At 39.3% G+C, this 21,579-nt stretch overlaps 1 protein-coding gene and 2 pseudogenes across 17 annotated transcripts in view; all 3 read left to right on the forward strand.

The window, feature by feature from the left end:
* Positions 1–240: 240 nt before the first annotated feature.
* Positions 241–21,579, forward strand: part of PCBP3 (poly(rC) binding protein 3) — a 203,939-nt gene continuing 182,600 nt past the window's right edge. For all 17 annotated transcript variants that reach the window (XM_090272226.1, XM_090272318.1, XM_090272236.1 and 14 more), the window contains exon 1: positions 241–438. The gene's annotated coding sequence lies outside the window, so the exon portion shown is untranslated. The remainder of the gene's footprint in view (positions 439–21,579) is intronic.
* Positions 8,205–8,854, forward strand: LOC150020657 (high mobility group protein B1 pseudogene; annotated as a pseudogene).
* Positions 12,349–13,117, forward strand: LOC150020658 (UBX domain-containing protein 8-like; annotated as a pseudogene).

Genomic DNA, 21,579 nt, shown 5'->3' on the forward strand with positions numbered 1-21,579 from the left:
GCCCACCCCAACTTTTCGTACTTACCCATCGCTATTGGCCCGGTTCAGCCCTCGCCCCTGCGACGCTGTTGGTTTCTTTCGGGAGAGCTTCACGGACTCTGATTGGTCGTCCGTTCGCCGTTCGGCCGTTCGATTGGGTGAAGGCGCCCGCTTTCGCGGGATTCTACACTTGGGCGGGGGCGGGGCCAGCGGCGGCGCGCGGCTCGGGATTGGTCATCCGTACAGAGGGGGCGGGATCGCGCCGCGCGCAGCGCCTCGGCTGGAGCGCTAGGAACCGCTACCGGCGTCTCAGTCGCCTCTATCGCCTGAGTCGCTTCGGTATCTTCAGACTCCTCAGATTCAGTCGCCTCAGGCTCCTCCGCCACCGCTTGGATCACCCCGTCCCCACCCCCGATCCCGGCCAGGCTTCCCGGGGGCCGGCCCGCGGGCACGCTCTCGGTGAGTGAGTGGGCACGGGCGGGGCCGGGGGCGGGGTCCACAGGTGGAGCTGGGGTCCGGGCCGGGAATCGGGGTGCGGCCCGGGATCGGGGTCCGGGTGTCAAACCCGGGTCTGGCCCCTGGTCCGGGCCGGGTGGTTGTCGGGAGGCCGTGACCAGGGCGGCGACCTCCGACGGCCGCCAACTTTGGCCGCGTGCTTGCGGGCGGAGGCGCACGTCTCGGGCGACCGAACCCGAGAGAGGGGGAGAGCGGAGGCCCGACTCGCTCCGGCCAACTTGTGCGGCAGCTGCAGCGCGGGTGGGCGGGCGGATCGGGTCCCGGTCACCCCCTTCCCCGCCACCCTCCGAGTTAGCGTCCTGCAGGCCACCTCTCTGAGGAGCTGGAGCGGGCCGGGGGCCGGGCGGGGACGTGGGTATTTGGGACTCGCGTGACGAGATGCTGCCGATCTCCCCTTCCCCCACTCCCTCAGAAGTTGTTGGCGAGACACCGCCTTCAGTAACGGCTGGACGGGCTCGCTTGTGGGTGAACAGCTGCCACGATCTTGTTCTGGGCTTTAGGAGGCTTAAGTTTCAAACGACTGAAACTTGCTCGCATACGAGTGAGAAAGATTGTGGGGGCAGCATCCGCGGCGCCCTGTGCGGCGGGACGCGGGAGCTGCCGCAGACGCGCAGGTGCTGAGCGCGACGCGGGAGAGCCGGACCCACGCGGTGCCCTTCGTGTCCCCTCCCCCAAACACCGCAGCTGCCCCCTCACCTGGGGTGTCTGCGTCGCTCCGTGGACCCTGCGCCAAAGCGAGGAACAGGTTACCTGGGAGCCGGTGCACGTTCCTCTGCTTTTGGTCACTGTATTATCTTGTAATTGCGAGTGGGTCAAAATGTGTTTCTTATGGTTCCCACAAGTGTTTTGCTCTACAAGTAGTGTTCAGTGAGTTTGTTATTTCTTTTTTGCCCTGTGGCTTTTCTGATTTTTCTCTTTCTACCCCGGAGTATGTTACTCACACAACACACGTAAAAGTTTACAAGAAGTCAGGTCTCAGTCTTGTGTGTAGGGTTGGTTACCTTCCTTCTGCCTTCCCTTCAAGGCGGCATAGACTTCAGGGCCTGTTTGCCCTGCCTGTGAGCTGACAGCGCGCTCTCTGGGTTGATGAGGATTTATGGTGTGTGATTCATCAAAGGGAATACGAGGGCAAGCAGGCCGTGACCAGAGACCGTAGGGACGAGCCTGGGTAGCACACAGGCCTTCCAGTTCCAACCAGTCATTCCTCTGGCACAGGGATGACTGTTGCCCCTTTTTCTGTCCTTTGAACTTGGCTTAGATGTGGGAACCAAAGAAGTGTGCAGGGGAGCTTCCCTGTTGAAGACAGCTGATTTCCAGCCTCCTCGCACTCAGGTACGGCTTATAATCTTAAAGTGTTTCAGAGAGGCGCATTTTGGTTCAGGAGGCTGAAGGACGTGGCCCTCTGGCAGGATTGTTGGCAAGATCCCAAAAAGACCTCACTGATTCTCACATCAGAGGAGCTGGAGTAGTTTTGGATGGTGTTTTCAGACTTGCAGAAAGCTTGGAAACCAAGGGGTCTTCAACTCTAAATGTAGTCACTGACCAACTGATGTCAGTCACTTTTGAGTGCTGTTGTCTTTCCCTTGTATGTAGATGCTGTTTATACAGTGCAAGTTCATTACATGTGTTTTAACTGTGCGCAACTTTATGTATTTTCTTAGTTAATACTCAATATTACAAAGTTATAAAAAGGTTTGATGGTAAAAGGAGTCTTTATAACTGAAAAGACTGGGTATCCTCTGTTTAGAATCCGGGGCTTTGTGACTGGTGTTGCCACAGGTGGTGCTGATTACTGGTGTTATTGGACCTCAGAAGATCACTTTTTCAGATGTCATTATTAATACTCGGATTTAGAGAAACATACAGCTTTATGGTTACTTTTTTTGTATTTATGAGAAAATTTCAACACTTATTCATTTTGTTAGATGTTTTAAAAGAAGCTCTCTCTTTCCCTGTTGTTAGAGGGAGGCTCAGAGCATGCTGCATTTATATTTGCAAAAGTCCCATGAGGTCCTTGAAACAGTTTAGCTACTCAGGACTGGAGGCTGTGTTTTAGTTTCAGCAATTTCAGTTCCTTGACCTGTAGCCAATTTCTGGACTCATCGCCATGTGTCAGTGGCAAAGTCATTCCTAATTTCTCAGAAATCTCAGGGCTTTATTGTAAAGCTGATAACTGAATCAGATTTTGGTTCTTCCCTTTGGTGAAGAAAGCTGGTCCTTTGTGCTGTTACCAAGAAAAACACCTGCTCATGTATTAGAATGACCACCGAACTCAAACATTAGGATGCATACTATGTATTTTGGGGCAGCTCTGATATTCTTAGTCCTCATGGCAAAGACTGGACAGGCAAGTCTGGGCCCACTGTCCATGGTGCTGAATATGTGTCAGCGTTTTTTTTTTCATCTTCAAATTTTCTTTCCAGTGTGAGAGTGCTTTTTGGAATACGTTTTAAAGTGAATTTCAGAATTCACACTCTTAAAGGAAAGTCAGATGGGAAATTTATTGAATCTGAAAGGAAGCATGCATTTAAAAAACTCAAGCCATATAATTGTCTCTTTTTTTAAATAGTGGTTAATTGTGCAGACTCAACAGTTCCATTCCCTTTCTCAGTTTCCTCCCCAGATGGGAATTTTGTTGCTAGCTATGGACATCAAGTGGCAGATCATTGAAATTAAATAAGACTCTGTTTGATTAAAAACCGTTCCCTTAAAAATGTACCTTTATTATAACATATACAGATATTTGTACATACAGGCAATTTGTTTTTGCTTAAGCAGAGTTGGTTGTAGCATCCCTCACCTCACTGGTATGGTGCTTCCCACCCTTCCTGGGGAGGGATCAGAACTCTCTGATTATGTGGTGGGGCGGCTGGGCAGTTTCCAGGCATTCCTGCTGTGCTGGAGCGACATCTACTCTCTCTCTCTCCTATAATTTGGAGAACATCTTTGTAAATAATTTAGATAAATCCTTTATTTCTCTTGAGGTTAATTTTACCTGTGTCTTTAGAATTGCCCCACAGATTAGCAATAGAAAATAATGGGTGTTACTTGTGGTACAGAGATCCTTCCATATGATAATAAATTGTGCATCAAACTAAGCAGTGGATTGTTGAGGTGTTTTTGTTATGAGCATTTTAACTAGTTCTTTGGCCCTATCGGTTGTGCACTTAACCCAGAGTACTCTTTGCATCTGTTATATTGAGGGAAATCCAGGGCAGCTTTCTTCTGCCTCCTCTAAGCTTCCGCAATACTCTTTGAGTGCCTGCTCTTTGTCAGGCCCTGTGATCTGATCTGGGAACCCAGAGGGAAACGAGACAGAGTTCTTATAATTGAAGGACTCACCACTTTGGACTGAGGAAGACATGTAAACAGCTGCAATTGGGATATACAGAAAGCTGGGTTAGCGTATTGAAAGGGGGATGATTCATTTAGGCTAGGGATCAGAGAAGGCTTCAAAGAGGATGTAGCCTTTGGGCTGAGCTCCGGAGGATGAATTGTAATTGTTTGGGCATGGACGGGTATAAATCAATTCAAAAAAGACAAGAAGGCTGGTGTAACAGGACAACAGGGTATGTGGTGGTGCTGAGGCTGGAGGCATTGGGGGTATTTTGAAAGGGTTGGGACTCCGCTAGAGGTGTGCGTGTAGGCGGAGAGTTGAGAAGAGATTGTGTGGTAGACAAAATAATGCCCTTCTAAAGCTGCCTACATTCTAATCTATAGAACCTATGAATCTGTTATATTACCTGGCAAAGAGGATTTAAGGTAGCAGATGGAATGAAGGTTGTTGCTAATCAGCTAATTTTAAAATAAGGATATTATCTTGGATTACCTGGGTGGGCCCAAAGTAATCACAAGGGTCCTTAAATGTGGAAGAAGTAGGCAGAGGAGTCAGTGTCATAGTGATGTGAAATGAGGAAAATTACCCATCATTTCTGGCTTTGAAAATAGAAGGGTTCATGGGCCAAGGAATGCAGGAAAGGCTGGAAAAGGCAAGAGAATGGATTCTTTCCCAGAGCCTCCAGGAAGGAACACAGCCCTCCTTACTCCTTGATTCCAGCTCAGTGAGAACCACATCTTACTTCAGAGCTGATCTCTGGAACTGTAAAGCAATTAATTTGTGTTGTATTAAGCCACTAAATTTATGGAAATTTGTCAGAGCAGCCACAGGAAACTGATACAAGTTGGGATTCTGCTCTAGGAAGTTTTAGCTAGTGAAGTTTGAGGAGGAAATAATATAGTCAGATTGGCTGTAGAAGACAGACCGATTCAGCTGCTGTTTGGGAGGAGGTTGCCCAGGTGAGCATGGCGTCTGATATTATCTTACCTGACTTGTGTCTCACTTGAGGTCTTTCTCCTAGCAACCTGCTGAGTATCTTCCCCTATCCCCTGCTAATTTCACGTCCCACTGGCCTACCTTTCCTCTGTGCTGGGCACTCAGGAGAGAGTGGAGCTGGTCGTGGGATTGTGGAGTCATAGGGTAGGCCCAATTCCAACCTCAGAGCTGTTGTTAAAATACTTTTCAAGGGTTTGTTTCTTCACATCCTCACTAATCTTTTATATGTTCAGATGTTTTCATTGTTGTCAGTCTGGTAGATATGAAATATCTCACTGTTTTAATTTGTAATTCCTTGATTACTACTGTGTTTGAGAACCTCTTATCCATTTAGGTTTCCTCTTCTGTAAGTTGTATTCATATATTTTGTCTACTTGTTGCCTGGGTTGTCCTTTCAATAGTTTTTTAGAAGTTCTTTATATATTCTGGATTTTATTTGTGCCCTATTTTAATCTTTTTAAAATGCTGTTTTGATGAATAGGTGTTTAATTTTAAGCAGTCAAATTTATCAATATTTTCCTTATGGTTTATGGTTATTAAGTCTTATTTAAGATATTCTTTGTTACAACAAGGTCATAAGATATCCCTCTCTTTAAAAATTTTTGAGTATTTGCTTTTAATATTCTGCTTTGAACTTATTTTTGTGTAAGGTGGGAGATAGAAACATAATTTTAGTATTTTTCTAGTAACATTTTTTGAGTACCATCCTTTCCTCAGCAATGCTGCCTTTGAAATATACCAGATTTCACAAATGTGTAGATCTGTTTCTAATTTATCCATGTAAATGATAATTTTATTTCTTCTTTCCTAGTCTTTAAATATTTTATTTGTTTTTGTCTTATTTCCTTTGTTTGGATCACTAGACAAAGTTATGAAAAGGCTATCCTAATATTGTTTTTAACTTTAAAGGGAATGCTTTTAAAGCTTTAAATGTGAAGTTTGCTGTTTTTTGTTTTTGTTTTTGTAGATTCCTTTTATGGTTAAAGATGGTCTCATCTACCAATAGTTTGATAAAATGTTTTTTGAAGTCATTACTAGAACCCTGGCTGGTGTGGCTCAGTGATTGGATGCCAGCCTGCGAACCAAAAGGGCAAATGCCTGGGTTGCGGGCCAGGCTCCCAATTGGGGGTTTGTGAGAGGTGACCAATCGATGTTTCTCTCCCTCTTTTCTCCCTCCTTTCTCCTCTCTCTGAAAATAAGTAAAATCTTTAAAAAAATTATTACTAGATTTTGAATGTTATCAAATCATTTTCTGTACCTATTAGATGATATTATGTTGCTTTTTCTCTTTAAACTGTGACTGAGATTATGCATTTTAATCTTTTAATTTCAAACCATCATTGATTTCTTGGGATAAATTGTACGTTGTCATGATGTACTACATTTAATAATTATTATGGGATCCAATATAGTAATATTTCATTTAGGATTTGGGTACATATGCTCATTAGAAATATTAACCAATAATAATTGTTTCTTGTATTACTCTTTTTCAGATTTGGTATCAAGGTGATGCTTCCTTATTTCTGTAATTGTTTTTGAGAAGAAGGGATTTTTTTCCCCGGGAAGTTTGGCAAATTGCTTCTTAAATGTCCTAGATCTGGGCCCTTTTAGAGCATGGAGACTCTTGCACCAGTAATTAATTACTTTATAAGGGTTGCTGGTTCATTCTGCTCACATTTTATTATCCAGAAAGAGTCATTTTGGCCACATCTAGTTTCAAATGGGGTAGGGAAGTCATATCCTGGAAGTTTAGGACGACTGGATACTGGTAAATATTAGTAATACTTACCACATTGTGGAGGCTAATTGATGTCAGTGCTGCAGAGTTAGCCAAAACTCACACAGTGTTCCTCTCTAAGTCTTGATCAAAGGTATTGCAGGTGTGTTCTTCATCAAGGGACCAATTAGAATGTGAAATTAGGTGTCATTTTGGTTTGTGTTCCTACTTACTCTGTCCGGAACCCACCTTGCGAATGTCTGTCTTTCTACTACTTCTTATTGCAGAGGAAGTCTCCCTTTCTCACTCCTTCCCATTGATCTAAATTGTAACCATTTTTCAAGGCTGGCACAGGACCTGCTGAAATTCTCTGTGTTAACTCTGACCCATGCTGAACTCTCCCTTCAATTCTTAAGTACTCTACTGCCTCAGCAGTGTAGAGAGCAAGGGTCAGTTGTGTTTAGGGGTGGTTATTGATCAGAAGAGTTCAGCTCCAAGCATAAACTTCCTTTCTTTGCTTGGGCTCTGTATGGGATATAGTGGACAGGCTCTATGAAAGTGGCCCCATCATGATCCCCACCTCTTAGTATTCATGCTCTTATATAATCCACTCCCATTGAAGTGGGACCTGTGACTTGCTTCTAATAGAATATGGCAAAAGTGATGACATGTCACTTCCATGATTATATTGCATTATATACAATTCTATCTTACTAGAAACTTATTTAGAGACTCTCTTTGCTGGATTGAGTTAAAGTTGGGGAAGCCCACATGGCAAGAACTGCAGGTGGCCTCCAGGAGCTGTGGTTGGCCAGCAGGGACAGCCAGTAGGAAGCAGGGGTCTTCAGTCCTATAGCAAGGAAACAACATCTGTCAATAGCTTGAGTGAACTTAGAAGTGGATTCTCCTATAGTTGAGCTGTCAGATGAGAACATTGCCTGGCCAACAGCTTGATTCAGCCTTGTGAAACCCTAAGCAGAGGACTCAGTTAAACCTGCTTAGTCTTCTGACCCACAGAAACTGTGAGATAATAAATATATATATTGTTTCAAGTTACTAAGTTTGTGATAGCTTGTCATACATCTATAGAAAACTAACGTGTAAGATCTGTACTCTCACTAGAAATGGGTTTGGGTTGATGAAGGGTGTGTTTGAGTTTATTAGAGGTAGTCAGTTTTTTAATATTTTTAAAACCCCTTTTTCTATTTATAAAATTAATACAAATGTTTTGTGTTGAAATATTGGAGCAAGTGAAAGTATAAAAAACAAAATGAACATTATCCATAATCTTACCACACAAAGATAGCTAATACTTCTTTTTGTACTTTTATGTATATATGGTATGCATATTCTAAAAGTTGGGATTCATTCCATAATGTGTTTTATGAACAACTTCTTCCCTTTGTACTAGATAATGAGCATTTCCTGTATCATATCATATTCTTTTAAAATATGGTTTTAAATAGCTATATACTATTCCAATGGGTTTCCCTATTGATTGAACCACTTTCCTATAGCTGGATACTTATGCTGCTTTAAAATATTTATCATCAGAGCCATTGCAGTACATTGAGCTCCATTGAGACAACGCTGGGGCAAGTGAAAGCCTGATGAGCATTGGGCAAATCTGTGCTCGCTGAGGAAAAGTAATTAAACATGGGCAAAGGAGATCCTAAGAAGCTGAGAGGCAAATGTCACCATATGCTTTCTTTGTGCAAACTTGCTGGGAGGAGCACAAGAAGAAGCACCCAGATGCTTCAGTCAGCTTCTCAGAGTTTTCTAAGAAGTGCTCAGAGAGGTGGAAGACCATGTCTGCTGAAGAGAAAGGAAAAATTGAAGACATGGCAAAGGCGGAGAAGGCCCGTTACGATAGAGAAACAAAACCTTGTATTCCTCCTAACAGGGAAATAAAAAAGAAGTTCAAGGATCCCAGTGCACCCAAGAGACCTCCTTCGGCCTTCTTGTTTTGTTCTGAGTATTGCCCAAAAATCAAAGGAGAGTGTCCTGGCCTATCCATTGGTGATGCTGCGAAGAAGCTAGGAGAGATGTGGAATAACACTGCTGCAGGTGACAAGCAGCCTTATAAAAAGAAGGCTGCTAAGGTAAAGTAGAAATACAGAAAGGATATTGCTGCATACTGAGCTAAAGGAAAGCCTGATGCCACAACAAAAGGAGTTGTCAAGGCTGAAGAAAGCAAGAAAAAGGGGGAAGAGGAGGAAGATGAGGAAGATGAAAAGAATGATGATGAGGAGAAAGATGAAGAAGATGATGATGAAGGAGATGAGGAAGATGATGATGATGAATAAGTTGGTTCTAGCAGTTTTTTTTCTCTTGTCTATAAAGCATTTAACCCTCCTGTACACAACTCACTCCTTAAAAAAAAAAAAAAAATGTAAAGCTGGGTAAGATTTGTTTTTAAACTGTATAGTCTATGATGTTTTTTTGTATAGTTAACATACTACCAAATGCGTCTTTAGATAGCCCTGTCTTGGTGGTATTTTCAATAGCCACTAACCTTGCCCGTACAGTATGGAGGTTGTAAACTGTCATGGAAGTTTAAAGCAGGTTCTTGTTGGTGCACAGCACAACTTAGTTATATATGGGGATGGTAGTTTTTCATTTTCAGTTGTTTGTGGTGCAGCTTATATGAAATAATCGTTGTTCTGTTAACTGAATATCACTCTGTAATTGCAAAAAAAAAGTTGCAGCTGTTTTGTTGACATTCTGAGTGCTTCTAAGTCAATACAATTTTTTTATTAAAAAAATAAAGTATTTACCATCATAAATAATGCTTTAATAAATATTCTATACAAAAAGCATTGTGTGTATCACAATGATCTCTGAAGGATAAATTTCTAAAGGCAGAACTGTTAGGTCAGGGTTTGTACATGTTTTTTAGCTTTTTGATACTTAACCATTCAGCTTTCAGTGTTTCTAAAAAATAATATAAAACTCAACATCTGTTTCTGTAATTCACCATGTTGGGATAGGACAGAACTATTGATTTTTGAGCATATAGGTTTCTGTTTTCTTAACCCTGTTTGCAAAGTGCTTTTAAATTATTCATTAAAGTGCAGTATGGATTCTATTTATAGACATGTTTGTGTATGAGATTGCTCCCTTAATGTCTGGGCAAAAAGCCTATGAATTGCTATTATCACGTCCCTACCTTTGTAAATCCTTTTCTTCTCCTATCCACTTTTTCTTTGTTCTTAACCAAATAGGGACACTGAGACATGTAAGGTCTTGTAGCCTATGATTACTGAGATGAAATGGCTACTTAGTGGCTAGCCCTTGTTTTTTCTTCTCGCCATTCTTAAGTAGATGACTTCATAGAGATTAGAAATCAGCAGAATATTATTAATTTAAAAATACATTTTTTGTTTCATAAAATGAGTGCTTATTTAGAAAATTTTTAAAGTAAAGATTATCATAAAAAAAAGAAAAATCTTTAATTCTGTCATCCACAGATGACCACTATATTGTATAATTAACTTGTTCATGTTAGCTTATTCCTGTGATATATTGATTAAATTCTGATAACTAATATTTTGTTTGGGATTTTTGCATACAGGCCTGTGAATGAAATTGGCCCATAATTAGAGAGCTGTTCTCTCTCTAATATGAGATGAACACTTAATTTGCTAATTTGCAGCTTTTCTCTTTTACTATGTGCATTTAAGGTGAAATATTTCTTTATAAATAATGCTTTAAGTGCATTATACAGAGTTTGATACGAGGTTTCTCATTATTGTTTACTGTATGCTATACACTGAATTGTGACCCCCCCCCCCCACAAGTCGTATGCTGAAGCCCTATTCCCCAATGTGATTGATGGTCCTTGGAGATGAGACCTTCAGGAAATAATTAGGTTCAGATGAGGTCATGAGTGTGAGGTCCGTATGATGGGATTAGTGACTTATAAGAAGAGACCAGAGAGCTTGCTTCCTCTCTCTCTCTCTCTCTCTCTCTCTCTCTCTCTCTTTCTTGCTCTCGCTCTCTGCCATGTGAGGATGCAGCAAGAAGAGAGTCATCTCCAAGCCAGGAAGTGGCCCCTCCCCAGAGCCTGACAATGCTGGCACCCGGATCTCGGACTTCCCAGCCTGCAGAACTGCAGGAAATAAATGTCTGTTGTTTAAGCCGTTTGTGATATCTTATTACAGCAGCCCAAGTAGACGATGACAATGTAATTTTTAATTTCCATTATGAATTTTTCTTTGATTTGTAGGTCACTTAGAAGAATATTTTTAAATTTTCAAATCTGCGTATTTTCTATTATTTTACTCTTCTCCAGCATGATTGCCTTGCCCAGATTTCTTGCTCTTTATGATTTTAATCCTTTGAAACTTGCTGATATGCCTTATACCCCAGAATATGGACTATAAGTTTCCTCAAATGTTCCTGTGTGCTTGAAAAGAATTAGGTTCAATGTTCTATATCATCAGCTGACTTGATAAACATATTACTCACATCTTCTGTTTTCTTACTCCTATTTTTTTTGTCTGGTTGTTATATCCATTACTAAGATAATTACTCAGTTTCATTATTATTATGGATTTATCTTATTTCTCTGTAGTTCTGTCAATTTTTATTGTGTTTATAAACTTTGAGACCATGTGTTTAGTGGTAGGCAAATTTAAAATTGTTTCTTCCAGATGAATTGGGTGTTTAATTATTATGAGTGGTTCTTTTTATCTCTTGTAATAAATCTTCGCCTTTGTGGTATAACATGTCTGATGCTAATATAACCATTCCAGATTTCTTTAGGCTCATGTTTGCATGATTGTTTTTTATCATTTTACTTCCAACCTTATTCTTATACTTTAGATATGTCTCTTGCAAAGATTATGCAATCAGACTTTTTTAATCCAGTCTGATATCTTTGTCTTCTAAAATGAACATTCACCTCATTTACATTGAATGTATTACTGATCTAGTTGAGTTTAAATTCACAATCTTATTATATACAGGGGTGGGCAAAAGTCGGTTTACAGTTGTGTATACACGAAACAGTTAATTCTTATGTTATTTATTTGTATTGTATTATAACTGTAAGCCTACCTTTGCCCACCACTCTATTTCTCTTATTCCACATTTTATGTTTATTTTTCTCTCTTGTATTATTTTAAACTATTATCATGATTTAAAAAAATTATTCTACTCTTCTCTCTAGGACATTGGAGATTATATTCTATTTTTTTTTGTGTGTGTGGTAACCATGTAAATTAGATAATGTGTTATTAATGTCTCCAGATATTGCAGTTATACCTTCCTCCTGGGCCACGCAGAGATCATAGTTTCTTAGAATACTCGAGATTCAAGCTCTCCAGATTTATATGTGCTTGTTGTTGTGTATTTTAATTCTACATGTCCTTTTAAAACTCAAGTAAACGATATTAATATTAACTGTTATTTCACATGCTGTCAGTGTCCATTTAGCTTTATTCACATTTTTATTCGTGTTTTGCTTTTCATTGTTTTCTCTAACATTTTTGAGCTTCATTCTGGGGTCCTTTACCTTCTGCCTGGAGAACCTTCTTTAGACATTCTTTTATTGCAGGTCAGCTGCTGATAGACACTCCCTATTTTTTTCTAAAAATGCTTTGATTTTATTTTTATTCATTTTAAAATTCAATTTACTTAAAACTTTTAGAATATAATTTACCTGCCATAATATTTACCCTTTAAAGTTTGTGATTTAATGCTTTTGGCATTATAACAAGGTTGTGCAATCATCACTACCTAATTCAAGATCATTTTTATCACCTTAAAAATAAACCTCATTGGGCCTTCCACCACAATGGAATTCTATGGGGTTGTTGGCGTTTTTTTCCGCTCCGCGCTCTACCCTTTGTGTCTGGAACTCTGGTGTGGGATCCTGGGCCTAGGAATTAAAGCTAATTTTGCTGTGTGGCTGAATTTCTTACTGCTTGCTCTTCTGATTTTAATTATTTCTGTGACTACCTGATGGCTTAACTCATTGAAATCTTCCCCAGTGTACCTGAAAGTAGAAGAGGAGAATGAGAAAGGGCAAAAACTTGTGAGAAAAAATAACAAGGAGCACAGGGGGAAAGGCCAGGAGATACATACAGAATATTCTAAAACCTCACCGGGAAGTAAAATTGAAAAAACTGAGAGAGCACTTTTATTGAATGATGGGTGGAACCTGGAAGTTAAGCAATGACCATAAATTTGGGGGTGATGTAGATTGGTGGTTGAAAATGAGAGTCAGACATCTTTTGAAACATCAAACAGAAAAGCAGCAGAGATGGAACTTGCCTACGCCTTCAACCAAAGTCTCACCACACAGCTGGTGCCAGAGGAGGGTCCAGATTTACCTGAAGAACCTCCTGAAGCAGCTGAAGAAGTAGTTACTGTTGCTCTCTGGTGTCCAAGTGGGAGGGTCCTCAGAAGGTTTTTCTAAATCTGGCAGTTCACAGGCTCTATTTGACTGGATGCTGAAAACAGAAGGCTTCTGGAAGTGGAGGGAGGCTGGCTGGTCACTGCAGGACATAGGAATAATTGTGGATACTGTACTCAATGTGGAAGAGAAAGAGCCAAGCAACTAGAAATGAGAATTACCTGTTCCACATAAAAGCACTTATGTCATAACCTCACAGGACCATAAAGGATTCACATTAAAATCATGCCAGTAAACACTTTAATATTGATATCCATGGGACTATATGGACATAAAGGATTAGAAAAGGACTGCTCTCTGCATATAATAATTTTTGGAATGCTATTTTACAATGTACTAAATAAGCCCTGGCCAAGTAGCTCAGTTGGTTAGAATGTTATCCTGATACACCAAGGTTGTGGGTTTGATCCTGTCAGGGCACATTCAAGAATCAACCAATAAATGCATAAATAAGTAGAAAAAAAAAACAAACCTCATACTGTTAACAGTAACTCCTCATTCTTCCCTTCCTTCGGTGCCTGACAAGCATTAATCTACTTTCTATCTCTAGGAATCCGACTATTATGAACATTTCATATGAATGGAATCATAAATATGAGTGGAATAATAAAAATTCCTTAGTATAATATTTTCAAGATTCATTGGTGTTGTAGCATGTGCCAGTAGTTCACTCTTTTTTATGGGTGAATGATATTCCATTGTACGGGTACATCACATTTTATCCATTCATCAATAAGAAGACGTTTGGATTGTTTCCACTTCTTTTGGCTATTATGAATAATGTGCCATGAATAGTCATGTACAAGTTTTTTTTTTTTTAAATCCTCACCTGAGGATATATTTACAGATTTTAGAGAGAGATGAGGGAAGGGGAGAGAGAGAGACAGACAGACATCAATATGAGAGAGAAACATCGATTGGCCTCCTGGTGCACCCCAACCAGGGATTGAACTGCAGTCTAGCATGTGCCCTGTCTAGGGATTGAACCCCCAACGATTTGGTGTATGGAACAATACTGTAGTCAGCTGAACTACCAGGCCAGGGCAGTCATGTACAAGTGTTTTGGTTTTTTTTTTTTTTTTTTTGAATGTATATGTGCTTTTAGTTCTTTGGGGTATATATATAGTAGTGGAATTACTGGGCCATATTGTAATTCTATGCTTAACCTTTTGAATAACTGGCAAACTGTTTTCCACAGAGGCTGCACCATTTCACATTCCCACCAAAATGTAAGAGGGTTCCAATTTCTTTACATCTTCACCAACACTTGTCATTTATTTATTTTTGATGCCAGGCATCCTAGTGGGTGTGAAGTAGTATCTCGTTGTGTTATTGATTAGCATTTCCCTAATGACAGATGCTGTTGAGCGTATTTTTGTGTACTTATTGGCCATTTGTATATCTCCTTTAAAAAAATTTTTTAAATTGATTTTAGAGAGATAGAGAGGAATGGAGGAGGGCAGGGAGAGGGTTGTTGTTCCACTTATTTATGCATTCACTGGTTGATTGTTGTATGTGCCCTGACTGGGAATCAAACCCGAAACCTTGGCATATCAGGATGATGCTCTAACCAACTGAGCTACCTGGCCAGAGTATCTTCTTTGGAGCAGTGTCTATTCAAATTCTTTGGCCATTTTAAAATTGGATTTTTAAAAAAATTGTTGATTTGTAAGAGTTCTTGATATATTGTTTACTAGTCCCTTATCAAGAGATATAATTTTCAAGTATGTCCTCTCCAACTGTGAATTGTCTTTTCACTTTCTTGATAGTGTCTTCTGAAGCACAAAAGGTTTTAATTTTGATGTCCAGCTTATCTATTTTTTCTTTTGTCATTTGTACTTTAGGTGTCTTATTTAAGACAACATTGCCTAATTTCAGGTCACAAAGTTTCGTATCTGTATTTTATTCTAAGGGTTTTATAGTTTTAGCTCTTAAATTTAGGTATTTGATACATTTTGAGTTAATTTTTATGTATGTTGTGAAGGAGAAGTTTCACTTTATTCTTCTGCATGTGGCTATTCAGTTGTCCTAGCGCCATTTGTTGAAAAGACCATTTCTTCATTGAACGGTCTTAGCTCCTTTGTTGAAAATCAGTTGACCGTAAAATATGGGTTTATTTCTGGACTCTTAATTCTATCCCATTGACCTATATATCTCTCTTTATGACAGAACCACACAGTCTTGATTAAGGGAGCTTTGTGTTAAGTTTTAAGATTTGAAAGTGTGAGTCGTCCAACTTTGTTCTTATTTAAGGTTGTTTTGGCTATTTCTGGTTACTTGAATTTTCATATTATTTTTAAGATTAGCTTTTCAATTTCTACAAATCCCTGTTTGATAGGGATTGTGCTGAATGTGTAGACCAGTTTGGGATTATTGGCATTTTAACAATATTAAGTCTTCCAATCCATGAGCATGGAATTTAGTAGCTGTAATAGTTATTTAGTGGATTACTGAGGATTTCTATGTACTGTATAAGATTATGTCATCTGTATATATGGACAATTTTACTTCTTCTTTTTTATTCTGGATAACTGTTATTTCTGTTTCTTGTGTAATTTCCATGCTTATGACCTCTAGTATAGTGCTGAATTGTTCTGGCAAAGATGGATATCCTTGTCTTGTTCCTGATCTTATGAGGGAAGCTTTCAGTTTTTCACCATTAAGTGTGTTGTTAGCTGTGGACTTTTGTAGATGGTCTTTATTAGGTTGAGGAAATTCCTTTCAATTTTTATTTTATTGAGTACTTTTCTCATAAAGAGTGTTCTTGTGGTCAGATTCTTTTTCTGCATCTATTAAGATGAGCATGTGGTTTTTTCCTTTATTTTATTAATGTCTGGTATTACATTGACCAATTTTTGTATGTTGAACCAACCTTGCATTCCTTGGGTAAACCCCAGTTGTTCATGGTGGATAATCCTTTTTATATATTGTTTGATTCAACTTATTAGTGTTTTGTTGAGGATTTTTATATCTGTATTCTCAAGACATATTAGTCTATAGTATTTTTGTTCTTGTGATAGCTATCTGATTTTGATATGAGGACAATACTGGCCTTGAATGAATAGGGAAGTATTCTTTTATTTTTCTTCAATTTTTGGAAAAAGTCTGTGCAGTATTGTATTAATTTTTCATAAATGTTTTGTAGAATTCACTAATGAAGCCATCTAGTCCTGGACTTTTCCTTGTGGGAAAATTTTCAGTTACTAACTCAATGTCTTTATTTATTTTAGGTATATTCAATTTTTTTTCTTGTTGACTCATTTTGAGTTTGTGTCTTCCTAGAAATTAGTCCTTTTTACCTAGGTTATATAATTTTTTTGGCAAACAATTGTTCATAATATTTATCTTGTTTATTTTTGTAAGGTTTGTAGTATTTTTTCTGATTTTAGTAATTTAAGTCTTCTTTCTCTTTTTCTTGGTCAATTTAGATAAAGATTTGTCAGTTTTGTTGATATTTTCTAAGAACCACCATTTGGTTTCAGTTTTTCTCTATTGCTATTTCCTATTTCATTTACTTTTGCTCTAATATTTCCTTTTTCTTTTCTTCTTTTAGCTTTGGGTTTAGTATGCTTTTTTAAAATTTCTTAAGGTGGATGTTTAGGTTCTTAATTTGAGAGATTTCTTCCTTTTTAATATTGGTGTCTCAGGCATAACTTTTTCTAATCACTGCTTTTGCTGCCTTTCATAAGTTTGGATATGTTGTGTTGTCATTTTTCACTCATCTGAAAGTATTTTCTGATTTTCCTTGTGATTTCTTGGTAATTTAGAGTAGTGTTGTTTAATTTCCACAGACTTGTGAGTTTTTGTTTTTGGCTTCAATTTCTTTCCCTTGCTGTCAGAGAATATACATTGTTCTTTTAAATTTTGAGGCTTGTTTTCCTGGCTTAACATTTGGTCTCTCCTGGAGAATGTTCCATGTATAGTTTAAAATAATGTATTTTTTATTTTTATATCGTTTTGTAGTGTTTTAAAATCTTCTATTTCCTTCCCAATCATCTGTCTTGCTGTTTAATCCTGTACTAAAAATAGTATATTGAAATCTCCAGCTATTATTGTTGAATTGTCTAATTCTCCCTTCATTTCTGTTAATTTTCTGTTTCATGTATTCTGGGGCTTAGCAGTTAGATACAAATTTATATAGTTGTTATATATTGCCTTTAGTAACAATTTTTGTTTTCAAGACCGTTTTGTCTGATGTAAGTATAGCCACTACAGCTCTCTTTTGGTTACTGTTTACATTTTATATATATTTTTAGCCTTTCATTTTCAGTCTATTTGTGCCTTTGAATTTAAGAGTGTCTCTTATAGACTCTCAGCTTTTCTTCTGGCCAAGATGGAGGCATAGACCGACATGCTCTGTCTCCCTCCACAACTAAGAAGGAATACAACTGCCACAAAACTAAAAATAAGAAGTTCCAGAAAATAAAGCTACATGGAAGTCCAACGTATGAAGTCATAAACAAGCGTTGCTTGTCCGGATGGGCAGGAAGTGCGAGCCCGCGGCTGAGAAAGAGCGAACTGTGCTGGAGGTGGCAGCCGCAGCAGCAAACGGTGGGACCCGGTAAGCAGGCACCTGTATTTGGGTGGAGGAGAGAAGCGCCTGGGAGCTGGCCCCGGCTGCAGACCAGATCCGTCGGCTCGTGATTCCAATGCCAGGGAAGGCAGACCCCACAGTCCAATTCCTTAGCAGAGAGTAACAGCAGGAATCCATCTTGGACCCCTGCCCCCACGCAAAGCGCCACAGTGTGATGAGAAAGGTCGCCAGCTTGTGACAAGCACATGGGGCTCCGCCCAATATAGCGTAGGAGGTGTGACAGCGCCCTGCCCAAGAAGGAAAGATAAACAAAATGGTCAGAATGGCAGAATTAATGATTGAAATACCAATTGCACAGTTAACGAAAAAACAAATAAAAGGCTTGACCGATGAAAAAATAGTGAATCTTTCTGAGGCTCAGTTCAGAGCTGTAGTCATAAGGCAGCTTACAGACCTAACAGCAGGGCTGAATCAAGACAGGGAAGGAATGAAGGCTAGTCCTGCTGAAATGAACAAAAATACATACAAGACAAGTGGTGAGGAAGGAAAAGCCATGGATCAAATCAACAAATCGGAACATAGGGAGGGAACAAACAGTCAACCAGTACAGAAAGAGGAAATAAAAAGTGAAGAATATGAAGAGAGACTCAGAAACCTCTGGGACAGCTATAAGTGAATGAACATTCGAATTATAGGATTGTCAGAGGGTCAAGAAGAAGAACTAGAAATTGAAAAATTATGTGAAAATATAATGAAGCAGAACTTCCCTAACTTGGGGAAGGAAATGAACTTACAGGTCCAGGAAGCACAGAGAGTTCCGGATAGGCTGGACCCAGGGAGGGCCACACCAAGACACGTTATCATCAAAATGTCAAAACTTAAAGAGAGAATCTTAAAAGCAGCAAGAGAGAAGAGAAGAATTATGTACAAAGGGGTCCCAATTAGACTATCAGTGGATTTCTCAAAGGAGACTTTACAGGCAAGAAGGGACTGGCAAGAAATATTCAAAGTAATGAAAATCAAAAACCTATAACCATGATTACTCTATCCAGTGAAGCTGTCATTCAGGATAGAAGGACAGAGAAAGTGTTTCCAGGCCAAAGTAAAACTGAAGGAGTTTATTAGGTCCAAACCACTGTTATATGAGATGTTAAAGGGACTTGTTTAGAAGAAGGAGGATCAAAACTATGAACATTAAAATGAAAACTGTATCACAACAACCAACAGCAGAAGCTAGGGAATCGAAACAAATGCAAACTAAGTAGGCAACGAGAGGGGAAAAAGAATTATAGGTATGGGGAACATATTGGGGGGAGGTCAGTGGGGAGGGGGAGGGGGGAAAAGGGAGGGAGAGGATGCAGGAATTAGGAAGCATAGGTGGAGGGAGTGGAGTAGACAGGAAGATGTTGAGAAGAACTATATGTACAGCCGATGGGCATGGACTAGGGGCTGGGGGACAACTGGAGGGAGGTGGGGAACAAAGGGAAAAGAAATTGGGACAACTGTAACAGCATAATCAATAATAAAAAAAGAGTGTCTCTTGTATACTGCATATATGATACTTGAATCATGTTTTTAAAAAAAAAATCCAAAAATTTCTGCCTTTAAATTAGGATGTTTAATCCATTTACATTTACTACAATTCTAATAAGGTGGGATTTATTCCTGCCATTTTGCTGTTTGTTTTTTATATGTCATGTCTATTTAATTTTGTATTCTTCATTACTTCCTTCTTTTGTGCTAAACAAATAGTTTCTAGTGTGCATTTTAAATTCCATTGCCATTTATTTTACTACTTTTGTTATTTTCTCAGGAGTTGCCCGTGGCTTCTTACTATTAACAACTTATAACAATTTAGTTTGGATTCATACCCATTTAATTTCAATGATATATAAAACTTTGCTTCTGTTTATCTTAATTTCGTCCCTCTCTTTTTTGCTGTGATTGTCTTACAAAGTACATCTTCACACATTATGTGCACATCAGCTCAGATTTATAAATATTGTCTCTTGCAGTTATCTTTTATTTCAGATAGGAGAAAATCGTTACAAACAAACGTTACATTTATGTTGTCTTTTATAATTCTGTAATTACCTTTACTGGTGCTCTTTATTTCTTCATCTGGATTTGAGGTACTAGCTAGCATTCATTTTGGCCTGAAGGCATCCTTTTAGTATTCCCTGTGGGGCAGGTTAATTTTTGTTATCTGAAAATAACTTAATTTTCCTTCCCTTTACCCCCTCTTTTTGCTTTTGAAGGATAATTTTGCTGGATAAGGAAATGTTGACAACCTTCTCTTTTATAATTTTTATCCTTTCAAATATTTGTTACGCCCTTTTCTCTAATACTTCTGAGAATTTCAGTATGCATATGTTGGTATGCTTGATGGTGTCCCATCAGGTCTATGAGGCTCTGTTATTTTTCTTTTTTTCTAAGGAAGACTGTTCAAGGGAAGTGCTGCAATTGGGTTTTGTAGGAGGGGAGAGAGATTGGGCTCAATTTATGCTCTGTTCATTTTTCTTCCTACTTTTTAATTTTTGTTATTTAGACTGGAACCTTTCAGTTGACCTATCTCCAGGTTCACCAGTTCTTTCTTGTCTGCTCAAATATGTGGTTGAATGCCCCTAATAAATTTGTCATTTCAGTTACTGTACTTCTTAGCTACAGGATTTTTTTGGAGTCCTTTTTTAAAAAATGTACTTATTGTTTTTTTATTACAGTTGCCCCACTTTTCCCCTGATTGCTCCCCCCCACCCACCCACCCCTTCTCCCACAGTCAATCCCCACCCTGTTGTCCATGTCCATGGGTCATTTATACCTGTTCCTTGACTAGACTCTTCCCCTTCCTACCCCCCTTCTCTAAGTCCTTTTTATAGTTTCTGTCTCTATGAGTAGTCTTTTTTTTTTTCAGATTTAATGTGTTTTATTGATTAAAATATTACATTTGTGCCAATTTCCCTTCCCTCTGCTCCCCTCCACCCGGTGGCCCCCCTCCCTCCAGTTGTCCCCCCCTTTTAGATTATGTCCATTAGTTGTGCATACAGTTCCTCCCAACCTCTCTCCGTCTATTCCATTCCCTCCTACCTTGATCCCCAATTCCTATATCATCTCCCTCCCTTTCCCCATTCCCCCTCCCTGTTGACCTCCCCCCAATATGCTTCCCGTACCCACAGTTCCTTTTCCACTCTCGTTGCCTATTTAGTTTGCCTTTGTTTCATCTCCCTAGCTTCTGTTTTTTTAAACCAGTCCCTTTAACATCTCATATAACAGTGGTTTGGATCTAATGAACTCTTTCAGTTTTATTTTGTCCTGGAAACACTTTCTCTGTCCTTCTATTCTGAATGACAATTTCGCTGGATAGAGTATTCGTGGTTGTAGGTTTTGGATTTTCATTACTTTGAATATTTCTTGCCAGTCCCTTCTTGCCTGTAGGGTCTCCCTTGAGAAGTCAGCTGATAGTCTAATTGGGACCCCTTTGTACATAATTCTTTTCTTCTCTCTTGCTGCTTTTAAGATTCTCTCTTTATCTTTAATTTTTGACATTTTGATTATAATGTGTCTTGGAGTGGTTCTCCCTGGGTCCAGTCTCTTGGGAACTCTCCTTGCTTCCTGGACCTGCAAGTCTATTCCCTTCCCCAAGTCTGGGAAGTTCTCCTTTATTATATTTTCACTCAATTTTTCAAGTTCTAGTTCATCTTCCTCATTCTCTGGCAAACCAATGATTCTTATGTTGGGTCTTTTATAGCTGTCCCAGAGGTTTCTGATCCTCTCATTGTTGCTTCCCATTTCCTCTCGCTGCATTGGTTGACTGCTTGTTCCTTCTCCATATTCCAGTTTGTTGAAATGAACTCTGGATTTTTTCTCACCTTCTATCTCGTATGCGGTTTTGTTCCTTTCGTTATGAAATTTTTTCGCTTCTTTCTTATCTTTTTCCTGCTCTTTTGTGAATTCTGTAAGCCACCTGATAACAATGGCCCAGAACTGAGCCTCTGACAGGTTTCTTATCTGTTCATCTGTCAGGTTCTCTATCTGCTGCCTGGTGAGTTGTGTCACTGGGATCTCTATAGTTGTCTGCC

Source organism: Furipterus horrens, unplaced genomic scaffold, assembly GCF_987537825.1.
Source record: "Furipterus horrens unplaced genomic scaffold, mFurHor1.1.pri manual_scaffold_1, whole genome shotgun sequence".
Taxonomy (NCBI): domain Eukaryota; kingdom Metazoa; phylum Chordata; class Mammalia; order Chiroptera; family Furipteridae; genus Furipterus; species Furipterus horrens.